This window comes from Vipera berus (assembly GCF_964194415.1).
Source record: "Vipera berus genome assembly, chromosome: 2".
NCBI lineage: Eukaryota > Metazoa > Chordata > Lepidosauria > Squamata > Viperidae > Vipera > Vipera berus.
The window spans coordinates 202773301-202788694 of NC_138203.1; the positions used below are offsets into that span (position 1 = coordinate 202773301).

The following is a 15394-nucleotide window of genomic DNA, read 5'->3' on the forward strand; positions in this document are numbered from 1 at the left end:
TGAGGTCACTTTGTGCTTTGAAGGCACTTTTGCAGGGAAGAGAGACAGAGACTGGAATCGAGTTGTTTGAGTTCTGAGGCTGTTGAAAGTTGTCAAAGAAACCACTGCTCTGCAGTCATAACAGGACAAAAAAAAGACAGATTTAAAAGAGGCACATTGAGAACTCTCTTCTGTTGCTTGCCTGGTGCTGAAGGAGATGAATGTAACCACATCACCCAAGACTAAAACTGAACAGGACTGCTTAAGATATGGTAAAACGGGCAGCTTTCAGTTGGATGATTTTATAGCTGGATGGGTAGGAGGTAAGTGATTCATGTGGGAATAATAAGATAATACAACAAAGGAGCATTAAAAAGGGGCTCGGATTTTTAGCTGGATGATAAACCGTTCTGAATTTAACAGTTTGCACACATAGTTCAGTGCATTTCTCAGCCATTTGTATGGTTCTGTGAGTATAATTTACCCAATTAATGAAGAAAACATCTTCTGAAGTAAGCAGTAATTGCTTGTTATGAACATTCAGTCCTGTGATCTTTCAAAGGTACTAGATCCATAAATCACAAGTTGGTTCAGGAGAGGAAAACATAAACAAACAGGATTAAGTTTAATTGAAAGTTACTCAGATTCCTTCCCCATTTTACTCATGCCTCTAATAAAGATTCAACAGAGATCTCCTAATAAATTGAGCTGTGGAGTCAGATCCTGATGCTTAGACAGCTGGTCTAATATTGGCCAATCAGAAACCTCCTTACAGCCACTCCTTTCACGAACTGTTGGTTTGACTAGAGATCAAGATAAGAAAATGTGGACAAATACCAACATTATCTGTCTCTTTCACTACTGGTCCCCAACCTATTGACAAACTAATGCTCTTACGGATTCAAATACTCCAAACTCCATAACTCCTGGAGAATGACAACAGAGTGATCACCTGGCAATCACAATTCATCTTCTGTAGTTCAGGTCTGTATCGAAGGAAGAATTACAAGGCATATGTATATCCATTATATGATCTCCCGGCCATATACTCATCTATTATGAAGTACATTCCTTTGAAGATAAGGTTATAAATGCAAGTAGCAAGCAGCATATATAAGTGACAGTTCCTAAATTCCCAAGTTATATCATGGTTATTACATAACAGAAAAAGATACATTTGTTGCATATTTACATATTGTACAGATTGTAACTTTTTGATCTTAACATACAATACTCAGAGTATTAATAGAATAGTTAATTCAAAAAGTAATACTACAGGATAACATGCCATGATTAAGGCATTTTCAATTTGGAAATCCATCCTGTAAAGATGTTTCACCTATGATGCATGGTAAGCTATATACTGGGTGATTCTGATAAGTTTAACTTGTTTATAGTCAATTTTTAATAACTTTCCTTTATCATTTTAGTTTAGTTTCAGTATATGAACTTTTTCCAAAAAAAAGACTATTTGCAACATTAGATTCAATGGGGACTGTAAAGTTTTACTCCTCCACATACAGTACAGATGTCTTCAGTTTCATATTCAACAAACATTTAACATTGCACGGTGGTGCAGGTTGAGAATTATGAGACTCTTAAATTGTGATTTGGAATACACTTCTATTTTTCAGTTATACACATCCCCTTCTGTTATCAGTGATTCAGGGGAGATTTTTGCATAATTGGATCCATACACATATGGAACAATTAAAGGTATTTGCAGAATGCTCAAATGGAGTGGCATCCAGGGGATAGAGATTTTTTGGGAAATCCCATTATTTCCATGGAATGGTCATAATATTAGTATTCCTGGTGACTAAATGTGAATTGAAATTCCCTTTTACTACATTTAGAAATAGGAGACATGGGCAACTTTATGACCAATCCTTGCATTTATGACCTTTACAGATCAATAAAGCAAAGGAAATCTAAAGTAAGATCATAAACACAATTGCAGTTTCATTTAGTGATTGCTTTGGTTAAGAACTAAGTTGCTGGTCCCATTTGTGGTCACTAAACAAGGACTACCTGTAATGTTAAGTTAAAATTATCTAATACTATCTATACATCTTGCTGAGTTATAGCAACCTTTTATAATATCTGCTTTTCTGTTATTTATTTAGCCTTGGTTTTAATATTATGGTCTAACAATTCCATTTTTTTCCAGGACTTCTATTTTCTAGTGAGTTAACTACCCTACTTTTAGTCCTGACTCTATTTACTATGTTTTCTGACTGTCTGCATATTTTTTTCTCTTCAACTCAGAATTATACATTGGCATCACCCATGGAGTATATTGAGTTTCAATGGAGTATATATAAAAAGTAGAGTTGTACATGGTGACATGATAAATATGTCTCTGCATAGTTTCCATTACTTGATGAACTTGCTCCCTTAATAAAATAACTCTTGAGGGAGAGACAATTATTATCACATGTGCTTGAATAAAGTTTATATAAAAAAATATATGGTCTTGTTCACTTGACTGTCTCTTAATCTTCTCACCTGAGAATTATTGCATCTTGTCAAACATGCTTGATGTCACAGGTTATCCTTTGTTCTTTAAACAAACACTGGAAAATAGTAATTTGTGCTCTTTAGCTATAAAGTCTGATATTAAGATCTTGTCAGTGCAATTTAAATGACCAATGCAAGACTCACAGTGACTTATTCTAAACCCCTAGGTGAAAACCCAAGGCTTTCCTCATGATCAGTTGGCTTGTGGCTTCATGATAGCAAGCACTGTAACTCATTCTTTAACAGTCCCTGCAAGAAAACTTCTTATAAATTGCCAATTGCCTTTGGTTGCAATTTATATAGGGTTCTAGCAGAACTTGCCAGACTGTACTTGGGTTTGACTGCAGTGAATATAGAAGATAATTGGGAGAGAAATCTGGAGTGATGATAGTCTTAGCAAATGAAAAATTACTATTTTTCTATTTCTTCTATTCATTAAGCAGATGTCCCATATACAAGTATGGAAAGTAGGCTCTCTTGCTTTTGGGAGGAAGAAGAAAATAATGTTTGCATTTTCTGACTCAAGCTATATTACACACAGCAGTCTCAACTGTTCCTGATTTGTGTTTATGCTGGTTTAACTTTAAACTGCTTCAAGACAATCCTGTCTATCTGAGATACTTTGTCAACATCTTGAAAGGCAATCAGCCCAGACAGCAGGTTACCATGCCCTTCCATTATACCAGGGCTCCCCAAACCTTGTGAATTTAAGACTTGTGGACTTCAGCTCTCAGAATTCCGCAGCCAGTCAAGTCGCCAAGTCTGGAGACCCCACACAGTGTTAAAATACATATACAAGCAGGCATAACAACTGGTGTGGTGTTAGTCCCTGCTTATCTGGGTATTAGTTGTTGGAGAGAATGTATTGTGGTTTATTTCCTTCTTAGGTGTTTATTGTCTCTTTTGAATGGTGTGTAAATGTGATATAATATCCTGTTTTTATTTGTTGGGCTACTAGGTCTTCTGACTTACTTAATATGTTTTGTAGGACTTTAGTTGGTTTGTGTCCTACAATGATACTTTGTGGTTGTATAATCTGTTGCTAGTTTCTAAGATGTTTTAAATGTATGGCAATGTTACCTTTTTCATAGCTCGTGTTAGTTGTGCTATAGAGGGTTGAGAGGTCAGTCATTTTCTGATGAAGTTGTGTACTATCCACTTTGTTGGAAGATGTTGTATAGGTGGTCTGTTTCCTTTTTTCTGGTGTTCTGGGTTGCTTCTAGGGAAATCCTGGAAGTTCAGACAAATCAGCCATCAAGCAGGGATTATCACCAGACAAACAATCAAGAACAATACAATATTCTAATCAATGAACCACCAAGGAGAAAACCACACCACCACCAATGATGGCTGGGCAAGCTACTATATATAAACAGGAAGCAAGCCCCACATTCATAAGTACTGATGATGTTATCTAGTTGACTAATGAAACATCTGCAACCAAACCTGTCAATCTAGACAGATCACATTTCTTAATATCTGGTGACTCCTTGGACAATAATACTATCAAGTTGCAAAATGCTGTAGAATGAATACTTTGGAAAATGTAAACGACCTATCACCTTTCCAATTCCTTTCCAGTAGAGATAGCAACTGTTACACTGATGAGTCATTAACAGCAAATGTCATTTACTTATATTGCCAGAAATAAACATCTCTTTTTTAGAATATGCCTTATGATAGAAATGTGTCTACCTTGAGGGTTATCCTTAATATTATACAATAAACATACTATGTTCCCATACTAAAAAAGCACTAGGCGGTTATAGATCAGATTAGAAAAAGCTAAATATGCCAGTTCAAGATTCTTTAATTAAAATTATGGGTAGTCATTTCTAAGGTTTGATAATAGATTAAACATTATCCAGCAAATTACCTGAATCATGAATCCAAGAAAAGAAAATTTAAAGAACAAGTTAAATTAAGCAATGGAATTTTAGTTAGGAAACCTTCCTGCAGTGAGTTAAAATTTGCCATTTGTCCCTGATCATCGGAGTGGCTCTCCAAATGAGCACTGGGGGTAGCAGAGAATGTAGGTGGGGAGAAAGAATCAGTGAAAATAATCTTCTTCCTTGTTCCAAAGTTGGGTAGCTGAAGCCAGCATCTAATTTTTTTTTAAATTTTCAAATTATGTTGAGTAGCTAAATTGCAATTCCTTCTTAAAGTCATGCTTTGTGCAAAGTTTCTGAATCTGGTTACTGACACTGTTATTGAACCCTCCGGAATAAATAAAAAAAATCAATATATTTTTGGCAAGCAGAGTCATAAAGACAACATAACAAGAAGAAATGAGCTCACACGGGCGTTATAAGCCATGTCTTCCTCCACAATAGTAACTTCTGCTTCTTTATTTTATAAATAAAATTATTATTATTATTATTATTATTATTATTAATTATTATTATTATTATTATTATTATTATTATTTTCTATTCCTTAGAGCTAAGGTGGAAACTACTGCTTGGGAACTGACTTGCAGTGGCTCCTCTGTGCTTCTCTACTGGCCATCTATGGCTCCCATTGTTTCATAGGTCACATAATTCTGACAGTGGGAGCTGAACAAGGAAGAATTGTAACTAGTTATGCTGGCCATTGATAGAAAAATGCTCTTTTGTTGTTGTTTTCTTTTTCATGAAACTCTTTTAATTATTACTTTAAATTACAGGAGCTGCAGGTGTTATCGTGGGACATCCTTTGGACACAGTAAAGGTTAGCGTATGTATGTGTATATTTAATGCATTCTTACACATCTAAATAAATCATTTAGCACTAGGGAGAATGGAGATATTTTCTCTGGAAGGGTATATTTTGTGTGATTAACATAACCAAAAAATATTTCCGTCCTGGTTTAATTATAGAGCACATTCATAAAGCTCATGTGTAGTATCTGATTGCTACTTTTAGGTGGATTGGGGGGAATCTGCTACTAAGGTAAATACTTAGGACTATTTAAAAAAAATACTGACAATGCAGAGTACAGATAAGCCCAGAGTGATCTTATCTAGAAAATTAATAACCCTTTATTGCCCCCTTTCTGCCAAGGGGATTACATTTGTGTTATATTGAAACTGGGATTTTTATTTGGAAGGTTATGTCTTTTGGGAGGTTATTGTAGTTATGTGAAACTTTTTTTTTACACTAGTAGTTATAATTTAAATATACCCATGAAGACGTTGCCTTCTGAATAAGTATATTCCATCAGAGTTCAGATTCCTGATTTAGCACCCTGTTACCAACAGTTTATTTGGATGTATTATGGTACAACTGAAGAATCACTTTGGTGCATTTGGATGGCATAGCGAATTAGAAGGAAACTTTTATTAATGTGGGAATAAGTCCTGAGATTGTAACAAGCAGTTTATTTTCTTCCTTCATGGCCTCATACACTTCGTGGTGCACACTGATGCAATATGTAACAATTACTAGGTTCCCATGAATAGGATTGCAGTTCTGTATGCTTGGGGGATTTTAAAGACAAAAGTGCCAAAGTACAGTGTTTGGTTGAATGCTCCCCTTTCCTGAAATAACTGTGCCAAAGAACTAATCACATTTGTGTATTTACAATTTGCTGTGCTGTCCGTGAATTTGTCTGGAAGTGAGTATTGAAGGAATATGTGCTTTCCAGTTCTGCCAAATGGATGGCTTTACTGTCATTGCTGGTAGCGCGTGCTAGGAGTCAACAATAGACCTTGTGGGAACATTTTTGCTACGTTTCCTACTTTTGCTTGGGCACAGCCAAGAAACAAGCCACACATCGTTCAATACAACTGTCAAGCTGGCCCCTTCTTTACTATTGGATCTTGATGCAGCTTGGGAATGGCAACTAGGCAGCTTTGTTCCATTTCCAAATCAGCAAGGGAAAGGGAAAGATCGTAAAGAGTGAATTAAGAAACAGAGTCATAGACTAATTCAGTACTTACTGATTAAGTAGCAAAGGTGCATCCTGAGGAATAAGGGAATGAGAGCAGAGAGCTGTGCTGAATAGCTCAGTGTATTTGAATGTGGATTATGTCCTAGTACAGCAAGTCTCCTCAAATCAACAAATAAGGCATAGAGACCATGCTCAAAGTGAGTACTTTGACTCTTTGCAAAACTTTGAGCTCAGTTAGAAACATGCCAGATTTCAATAAACAAGAAAATAACATGATGGTCAGTGAATGAGAAGAATTTGGAAAGCAGTTTATGTATAACCTGGATTATAACATTGCTACACTGGATTGGTTTTGAAGGTGGATGAGTGAATGGGGTGTCGTGGTTTCAGAGTTATTGGGCTGTTGATCTTATGAATAACAAACCTGCTTCCTAAAAAAATGTACTACTTTTTTTTTGGCATAGACCACAGTGCAGTAGTTAATGTTTACATTTCTTTTAGGGCATTGGCAAATACCCTATACAGACATTCTGTGAAATATTCCTCTCCCACAAAAAAAAAGGGTGGAGGTGATACTTTTTTTTTACTTTTTCCAATATGTTGTCATTGCAAAAGCAGCAGTACACAAATAACATTGATCACTAATTAGTCAAGTTGGTGCCAGTCTCTGTCTATGCCTAAACCCAGACCACCCACTCTGAGCAGCGAAGCCCCTTGGCACTGTTTCTCCTCCTTTGTTGCTGAGGTTTCCTGGCTGCTTCTCTCTTTCAGATATCTGGATAGCAAGAAAGGCATAGCCCACATACATTCTCCTTTATAATGGAAGATGGGGGTTCAGGGATAGGGCAACAAACTGAGTGAAAACAAAGGGAGACAAGTTTGCTTTGTAGCTCTCCAATATCTCAAGCTGTTTGACTGCCTAGTACATTTTTCTTATCACTACTGACCTCCAGCTAGTAAGACTTATTAATGGATTTTTTCTCCATAAATACATTGGGGTATTTCTTGATAAGATCCAGACATTTGTATGTTTAAAACAACCATCTATACTGTCTGTCTGTCTATCATCTAACGTCATCTTTTTTCTTCTTTCAGGGAATTCATTAAGTTTATATCAAATTTGCTTATCAGAAGAGCTATCGAGGTCCAAAATACTGCATGTATTTTGATTAGTATGGTGATACACCTCAGTATAGATAACTGTGAAGTTTACATGACATTTTTGTACCTATCACAGTGATACAATGGTCTAGATGTAGAGGGAGAGATAGAAGCTTACAGGCTTTGCAATGGCTGCTAGTAAGTGATTTTGCTGAGAAAACGACTCTTTTTTTTTCTTTCCCACAATTTATCCAAGGAGGCTAAAATACTTAGGCCTCCTTTTTATCCCCACAATAATTCTCTAAGATAAATTAGGCTGAGAGTTGGTGATGAGCCCAAACTCACCAAAAGAGTTTTATGGCTGAATAGGAACTTGAACTGGGTCTCCTATTCTAAATCAAACTTTTCTAAAATAGCCAATTTTGCACTCATTGAAAGGATCAGCCCTAACTTGCAATTATTTGCCACTCAGAGTAAGGAATTTGTTTTCAGAATGTCCCAGGATAAATGATTCTTGACCACAGAGGTCAGGGAGACATTCTGATAATGGAACTTCTGTCCAACCCTTCCAGGCTCAATTTCAGACAATATTATTGTGAGCTGTCCCTAATACTGCAGAAACTAGGATGCTTAAGAGAGAGAGAGAGACTTTGATGCCAGCCAATCTTCTCTTCAGTAAGAAAAAGGGAACAAAACATTCTGGCAGTATTCTGCTTGCTGAGTGGCATTTCTTCAGCCTCTGTGCTGTAATCCTTGCTGATATATCAGGAGTGTTTCCTTTCAAACCGGTGCCCCATGGGAAGCTGTAACGTGGGGAGCCAGATTCTCCACCAGGAGTACAGACCGCTTCTCATTCTCATTATTGCTGTTCTGCAAAAGAAATAGGGATAATATGCATTTGCAAGAATGTCATTCATAGCAAATAATCTGATTGGTAGGGCTCATGTGCATTCTATCTGCAAGTCTGATTGGTAGGGCTCAGAATAGAACGGCAGACCTGGAAGGGACCTTGGAGGTCTTATAGTCCAATCCTCTGCTTAGGCAGGAAACCCAATACCATTTCAGACAAATGGTTATCCAGTCTCTTCTTAAAGACTTCCAGTGTTGGAGCACTTGTTTGCATTCTATTTGCAAATCTGATTGGTAGGGCTCATTGCACACTACTATTGGGTTGAAATATTAATCTGCAAGTGCTTCAAGATTTTAATATGATTCTTGTGATTAAGAAGACTTCTGTTATTTATAGCTGTACTATAACTTTATATAGTGCAGAACAGATATCTAGCAGAACAGATTTTTCTCCCCCCACTTATGTTGGCTTTATAAACTTCCACCTGGCACCGTTTTTTATTTTTCCAGCCCTCATTGACTCTGTTTTCATTTGCATTAGTTCATATTTAAAATAGGACAATAGTGATAGTAAACATTTCTTTGCGTTACAAATAAAATCAAACATGGTATTCAAGCATATTATCAATTCAAACTATGAGGTGTGGCATACTAAAGCAATTAATGAAAGAATGGGAGATGAATTTCTCATAATTTCTCATGCCCAAGATGGCGGACGTGCTTGGCTGAGCTCCGCGGAGAGCTCCAGCTATTTCGGCGTCCTTGGAGTTTTTGGAGTCCAAAGGGTCTGCAGAGGTGTTTTTTCCCTCTGTGCTGGGGTCTGGTGAGTCGAAAGATCCAGGAAGAGAGATGGTTGGCACCTTCGTTGGTGATGCAGTCCTCCATTTTGAACTGTGAGCTCCAGCATTTTTTCGGAGGCCCTCTGTGGAGTCAGGAGGCACTGCGGCTTGGAGAGCTCTGAGCAGCTGATATTCGGAGCCGATAGAGCCGCGTCCTAGAGTGGCCTCCGGAATGCCAGAAGCCTGTGAAATGGTGGATGAATTGGCATTGCTTTGGAGCGGCGGGCAGAGAGTCGAGTGGGAGCGTTATGGCTGTTTGTGGCTGTTTGGTGGCTATCTGGAGGCTGTTTCATGCCCGTTTTTGGCGAGGGGGACCTACGGCTGGGCGTTGGACTTCTGGCGCTGCATGCTATTGGTCGGATGGCACAGGTCAGCTCGTGTCACCCGTGTTCTGTGGCCATTTGGACTTGAGCTACCTGTTTTGGATCCATCTGTTGTTCAGCCTTCCTCGCTTTCCTCGCTTTTGAGAAGATGCTCTGCAATTGGAACTTTTGTTATCTTCAGGTTGTTATGCCTGGTAATCACTGCTCAAATTCCTCTTTTCCCCCCACGAACCCACTGGACTCAGAAGGTCCTGGAGTTGAGCCGCTGTGAGAGGGTGGCTCAGCTATACCATCAATTATACCAACTTATACCATCTGCTACCTCCCTAGAGGTGAGAGATCTAGGGAGGTATGCCTTATCCGGGTTGGTATCCTGTCCGCTCCCGGATAGCTTTGGGCCCTCTGTGAGAGGGAGGTGCCCGATCTGTTTCGTAAGTTACCTGGAAGGTACCCAGCTCAAGTGGCAGGGAGCTGGTGGACTGGACATTGTTGACCTTCTATTTTACATCCTCCTGAGTAACTATGGGACTGCCTGGCTGCACCTACCTGGACAATGGTTTATTTGCCTTCTTCAAGCATGGATTTATTTGCGCTCAGGGGTGCCCCCCCTTCCTGGGCACGACCCGCCTTTATTTCTACCTTTTCTCTTGATGACGGGCCCAATTATTGGGACCCTGAGAGATGGTTGGGCAAGGACAGGAGCCTCTGTCATAAATTTAATAAGAGGCCCCTGGTGCGCTTTTTAGCTAATTTTTTTGTGGGGTTAGGGAGGGGGGAGGGTTCACAGGTTTGGTTGGAAACTGGGGGGTTCCACCAACTGTTACTCAGACCAGGCCCGGGATTGATCGCGCCGTGACAAGGCTTGGGTTGGGTGCCTCCGGGGCCCCGGAGCGGGGTGTGGGTTTGCCTATTCCCATGGCGGTAGGGAATGGCAGCAGGCGTGTGAACAGAGGGCCGCATCAGTATCTGGGAGTGCGTCCCTGCTGTCTCCAAGCGGTGATGCGCTCTGACCCTCTGGTTTTGGCCCGTGGTTCCAGGAGCAAGGATGAGCAGCCACCTGAGCTCAGGCTCGTGTATTTCAATGCCAGGTCCATAGTTAATAAGGCTCCTCTTATACGTGATTTGGTCGAGGAGGAGCATGCGGACCTGGCTTGCATTACGGAGAACTGGTTGGGCCCAGAGGGCGGTGTCCCTCTGGTTGATCTTTGTCCATCGGGTTTCCGGGTGCTGCACCAGCCTCGGGCTCAGGGTAGGGGCGGAGGAGTGGCGGTAGTCGTGAGGGAGAACTTATGTCTGCAGGAGGCCACCGTTGTCCAAATAGTCGGGTGTGAGTCCCTCCTCCTGAAATGTGGCCCTAGAGCTCAGTTAGGCTCGCTGCTGGTGTACTTTTCGCCTAGTCGCACACCAGCAGCCCTACCTGAGCTTCTCGACATCCTCTCAGGGTTGGTGATTGAGTTCCCCAAACTTATGGTTTTGGGTGACTTCAATCTAACATCCCTGGGGGGATCATCTGAGTTAGCTCAGGAGTTCATGGCTTCCATGACGGCCATGGACCTGATGCAAGTTATTCAGGGTCCAACTCATGGGGGGGTCACACGCTCAATTTGGTTTTTCTATCTGGACGGTGGTTAGATGATCTGGGTGGGGGTTCTCCAATTGTTACGCCCCTGTCATGGACCGATCATCATCTCCTGTGGTTGGTCTTCCATTTTGCCACTCCCCATCGTGGGGTTGTTGAACCAACAAGATGGTTCCGCCCTAGGCGCTTAATGGACCCTGAGCGGTTCCAGGCGGCGCTTGGGTCCCCACCTGCCTCCTTTGCTCACAGCTCGGCTGATGCCCTAGTGGAAGCCTGGGAAAAGGCAGCCATGGAGGCACTCGACTGAGTTGTACCCATGCGGCCCTTGACCCGGTGCAGATCCCAATGGGCTCCATGGTTTTCTATGGAGCTCCGCGAGATGAAGCGTCGGAGACGGGGCCTAGAGAGCTGTTGGAGATCCAGCTGATCTGAATCCGACCGGTTGCGACTAAGGTTTTTTATGAGATCTTATCTCACGGCGATGAGGATGGCAAGGTCTAACCACTTTGCCATCCTCATCGCGTCCGCAGATAATCGCCCAGCCGCCCTGTTTAGGGTGACCCGCTCCCTCCTTAATCAGGAGGTGAGGGAGGAGCCCTTGCAGGGTCATACCGAGGAGTTTAGTCAACATCTGTTGGACAAAATCGCTCGGATTCGGACTCCGACTGGGCAGAGTCTGATGACGAGGATGAGGCCAGTCTTGTCGATGTTATCTGGGAGGAGTTCGATCCTGTGACTCCTGAAGACGTGGACAGGATCATGGGGAAGCTGAGCTCCACCACGTGTTTATTGCACCCGTGCCCCTCCTGGCTGGTTTATGCAGCCCATGATGGGACACAAGGCTGGCTCCAGGCAGTGATAACTGCTTCCTTGAGTGAGGGTAGCTTTCCCGCCGCCTTGAAGGAGGCGGTGGTGAGACCCCTCCTCAAGAGGCCTGCCCTGGACCCAGCTGTATTAAATAACTTTCGTCCGGTCTCCAACCTTCGCTTTCTCATGAAGGTTGTTGAGAGCATGGTGGCGCATCAGCTTCCTTTGTTCTTGGAGGAAGCTGATTATCTGGACCCGTACCAATCGGGTTTCAGGCCCGGGTACAGCACGGAGACGGCATTGGTCGTGCTGGTGAATGATCTCTGGCGGGCTCGGGAGAGGGGTTGTTCCTCTGTCCTAGTCCTGTTAGACCTCTCAGCGGCTTTTGATATCATCGACCATGGTATCCTGCTGCGGCGTTTCAGGGGGTTGGGAGTGGGAGGCACAGTTTTTCAGTGGTTCTCCTCCTACCTTCTGGGACGTTCGCAGTCGGTGTTGGCAGGGGGGCAGAGGTCGACCTTGAGGCCTCTCGTTTGTGGAGTTCCTCAGGGATCGGTCCTCTCGCCCCTCCTGTTCAACATCTATATGAAGCCTCTGGGTGAGATCATTCATGGTTTTGGAGTTGGGTATCATCAGTATGCTGATGATACCCAGCTTTTCATTTCAACCCCAAACCACCCCAGTGATGCCCTCAACGTGATGTCCCGTTGCCTGGAGGTGGTCCGGGTCTGGATGGGGAGGAACAGGCTTCAGCTCAACCCTGACAAGACTGAGTGGCTGTATGTGCCGGCATCTCGGGAAATTCAGATTATTCTATCTCTTACTATGGGGGGTGAGTTATTACCCCCCGTAGATAGGGCTCGCAACTTGGGGGTCCTCCTAGATTCACAGCTCTCCTTAGAAGATCATATAGGAGCTGTGACTAGGGGGGCCTTCGCCCACGTTCGCCTGGTGTGCCAGTTGCGGCCCTATCTGGACCGGAATGCCTTGCGTACAGTCATTCATGCACACTTGACCTCTCGTTTGGACTACTGCAATGCTCTCTACATGGGGCTACCCTTGAGGACCACTCGGAGGCTTCAACTGGTGCAGAATGCAGCCGCGCGAGTGGTGTTGGGGGTCTCCCGAGACTCCCATGCTACACCTCTGCTCCGCGAGCTTCATTGGCTTCCAGTTGCCCTCCGGGTGAGATTCAAGGTGCTGGTAATGACCTATAAAGCCCTACATGGCATGGGTCCGGATTACCTATGGCAGCACCTGCTGCCGGCGTCAACCTCCCTCCGTCCAGTGCGCTCCCACAGAGAGGGCCTCCTCAGGGTGCCTCCGATTAGAGAATGTCGATTGGTAGCCCCCAGGGGGAGGGCGTTCTCTGTGGGCGCGCCAAACCTGTGGAACCGCTTGCCGGTTGAGCTCCGGATGGCCCCCGACCTTCGCTCCTTCCGATGCGATCTAAAAACCTATTTATTTGAACAAGCCGGCCTGGTCTGATGGGTTTGGGGTTTGGGTTTTAACATAGCTTTTAATTACTGTATTATATCGGGCATAATTATTTAATCTTTTTTAACTTTTGTATTTTGTATTTTGATATTTATTGCCCTGTACACCGCCCTGAGTCCTTCGGGAGAAGGGCGGTATAAAAATTTAATAAATAATAATAATTTAATAAATAATAATAATAAACACTTTACCTGCATTTCTTTTGATAATATAGCCCACTCAGCAGTATTTGATTCTTATCTTTTCCTTTTGTGTGAGGGCACATTTTATTTTTTACCCAAATAAGGCAATTATTCTTGTTCAGTTTTGAAATGAGCTGTTTAGAAGTGCTTTCTATTCTTCCTTTCAAACCATGAATCAATACATTAAATAGCACTAATTTTGGCACAGGGCTTTGGCGTGATTCCTTGTTAGAGCTCTTGGACATGAGCAAAACTCAACAGCAAAGCATAAGATTTACCAACAAAAAGTTGCATGTTTGGTCTCAGATTATGGCTGGGTAAGACTCGTAGCTAGAGATCCCCTGCTAGTTACTATAAAAAGTAGTGAGTTGATAAAATTACTCATTTATCATTAGGTGCATATATTGCTACCATCAATATCTGTTTTTGATCCATCATAATTTCTACCATTAGAAATTAGTTGGGAAAACAGTGATCAAGTTCAATACAAATCATTTCCAATAGGAGCAATCATAATTTGCAATTATGTAGTGGATAATATATGTGGTATGTTGCCTAAAGCAGATACCCCACGGGGATTTTTACTTGGGCTTTTATAAAATTCCAGAAATCTATGTCTTGTCTTGATTTTATTAAATGGATTTTTATAATAAACAATAAATGGAATGTTTTTTCCTCAACTGAATTTTAGGAATAGTGGATTACAGTAGAGATTATCAAGTGTCGGCAATGTGCATAGAGTGTGAATAATTGTATAGGAACATAGAATCATAGGATTGGAAAAGTCCTTGGATGTCTTCTAGTCCAACACCTTGCCCAAGACAGGAGTCCTCGGACGAATGGTGTCCAGACCTGATTGTCCAGTACAGAGATGACCACCTAATTTCAGATCATCAGATTTTTGCTAGGAAACTGTTTCTATAAAATTTAATTAAATGTAATTAATCCAGATATTCTATGCAGAAGGGTAATCTATGGAGTTCCCAAAACCTATAGATTCTACAAAATTCTACATTGCAGAAGTGACATTGTTTTACTCTGCATTGTTTACAAGCAGAGATACTTAGCAATCATAAGACATGTTTAAGCGTAATATTTAGGAGAGCTGGGCAGATTATTCTGAATCAGAAGTGTGCATAAAGAAGTTAAGAAGACAATAATCATAAATCAGGTAAATTTGTATAACACTCAGGGTTCATGTTTTTCATTTGCAGAGTATGCTGAGAGTGAAGATTAAGCAGTTATATGCACTTGCTATCTTTGGCAGACACTTGATAAAATGTCTTGTTTTCTTGTTTTCTCCTCTTTTGAAACAAAGCATAGATTGGGGTAAAATACAAGTGCTCCTTGTTTGTGAAATGTGAGCTCTCAGTAATTGCATTTCATAACTGTATTCTTCTGTAGACTCGCTTACAAGCTGGGCAAGGCTATGGAAACACATTTAACTGCATCCGCACTATATACAAAAATGAAGCTGTAAGTATGTTCTTGTGTCTGAAATATACCTGTACAGAGAACAAGGTAGTTTTTGATGTGCATTAATTTACAAGCTTTGTCTCCAGACAAATAATATTCAACTGGGAATTAGATTCCTTTAAACCAGTATCACTTGTACAAATCTTTAATGCTGGGATTTCAAAACTATGACAGGAATACAGTCATCTAAAAGGTTCAAAGAAAGCTTCAACTAAAATTCTATGTCATGGTTATTACCATCTGTACTGCTCCCTATATTAATGGAATACTTCACCTATTAGTATTTTCATTAACAAATTTATGTACTGATGGCACATCAGTGTTCAGACCATGTAGTAAGAACACCCAAATTTGATTTTGATTTGCTATTT

At 41.4% G+C, this 15394-nt stretch overlaps 1 protein-coding gene across 1 annotated transcript in view; it reads left to right on the forward strand.

The window, feature by feature from the left end:
- Window positions 1-265: 265 nt before the first annotated feature.
- The window catches only part of SLC25A48 (solute carrier family 25 member 48), a gene marked incomplete at its 3' end in the record, with an annotated part of 32517 nt that continues 17388 nt past the window's right edge, over window positions 266-15394 (forward strand). Inside the window, exons 1-3 of the mRNA XM_081316396.1 lie at window positions 266-302; window positions 5165-5208; window positions 14952-15023. The remainder of the gene's footprint in view (window positions 303-5164; window positions 5209-14951; window positions 15024-15394) is intronic.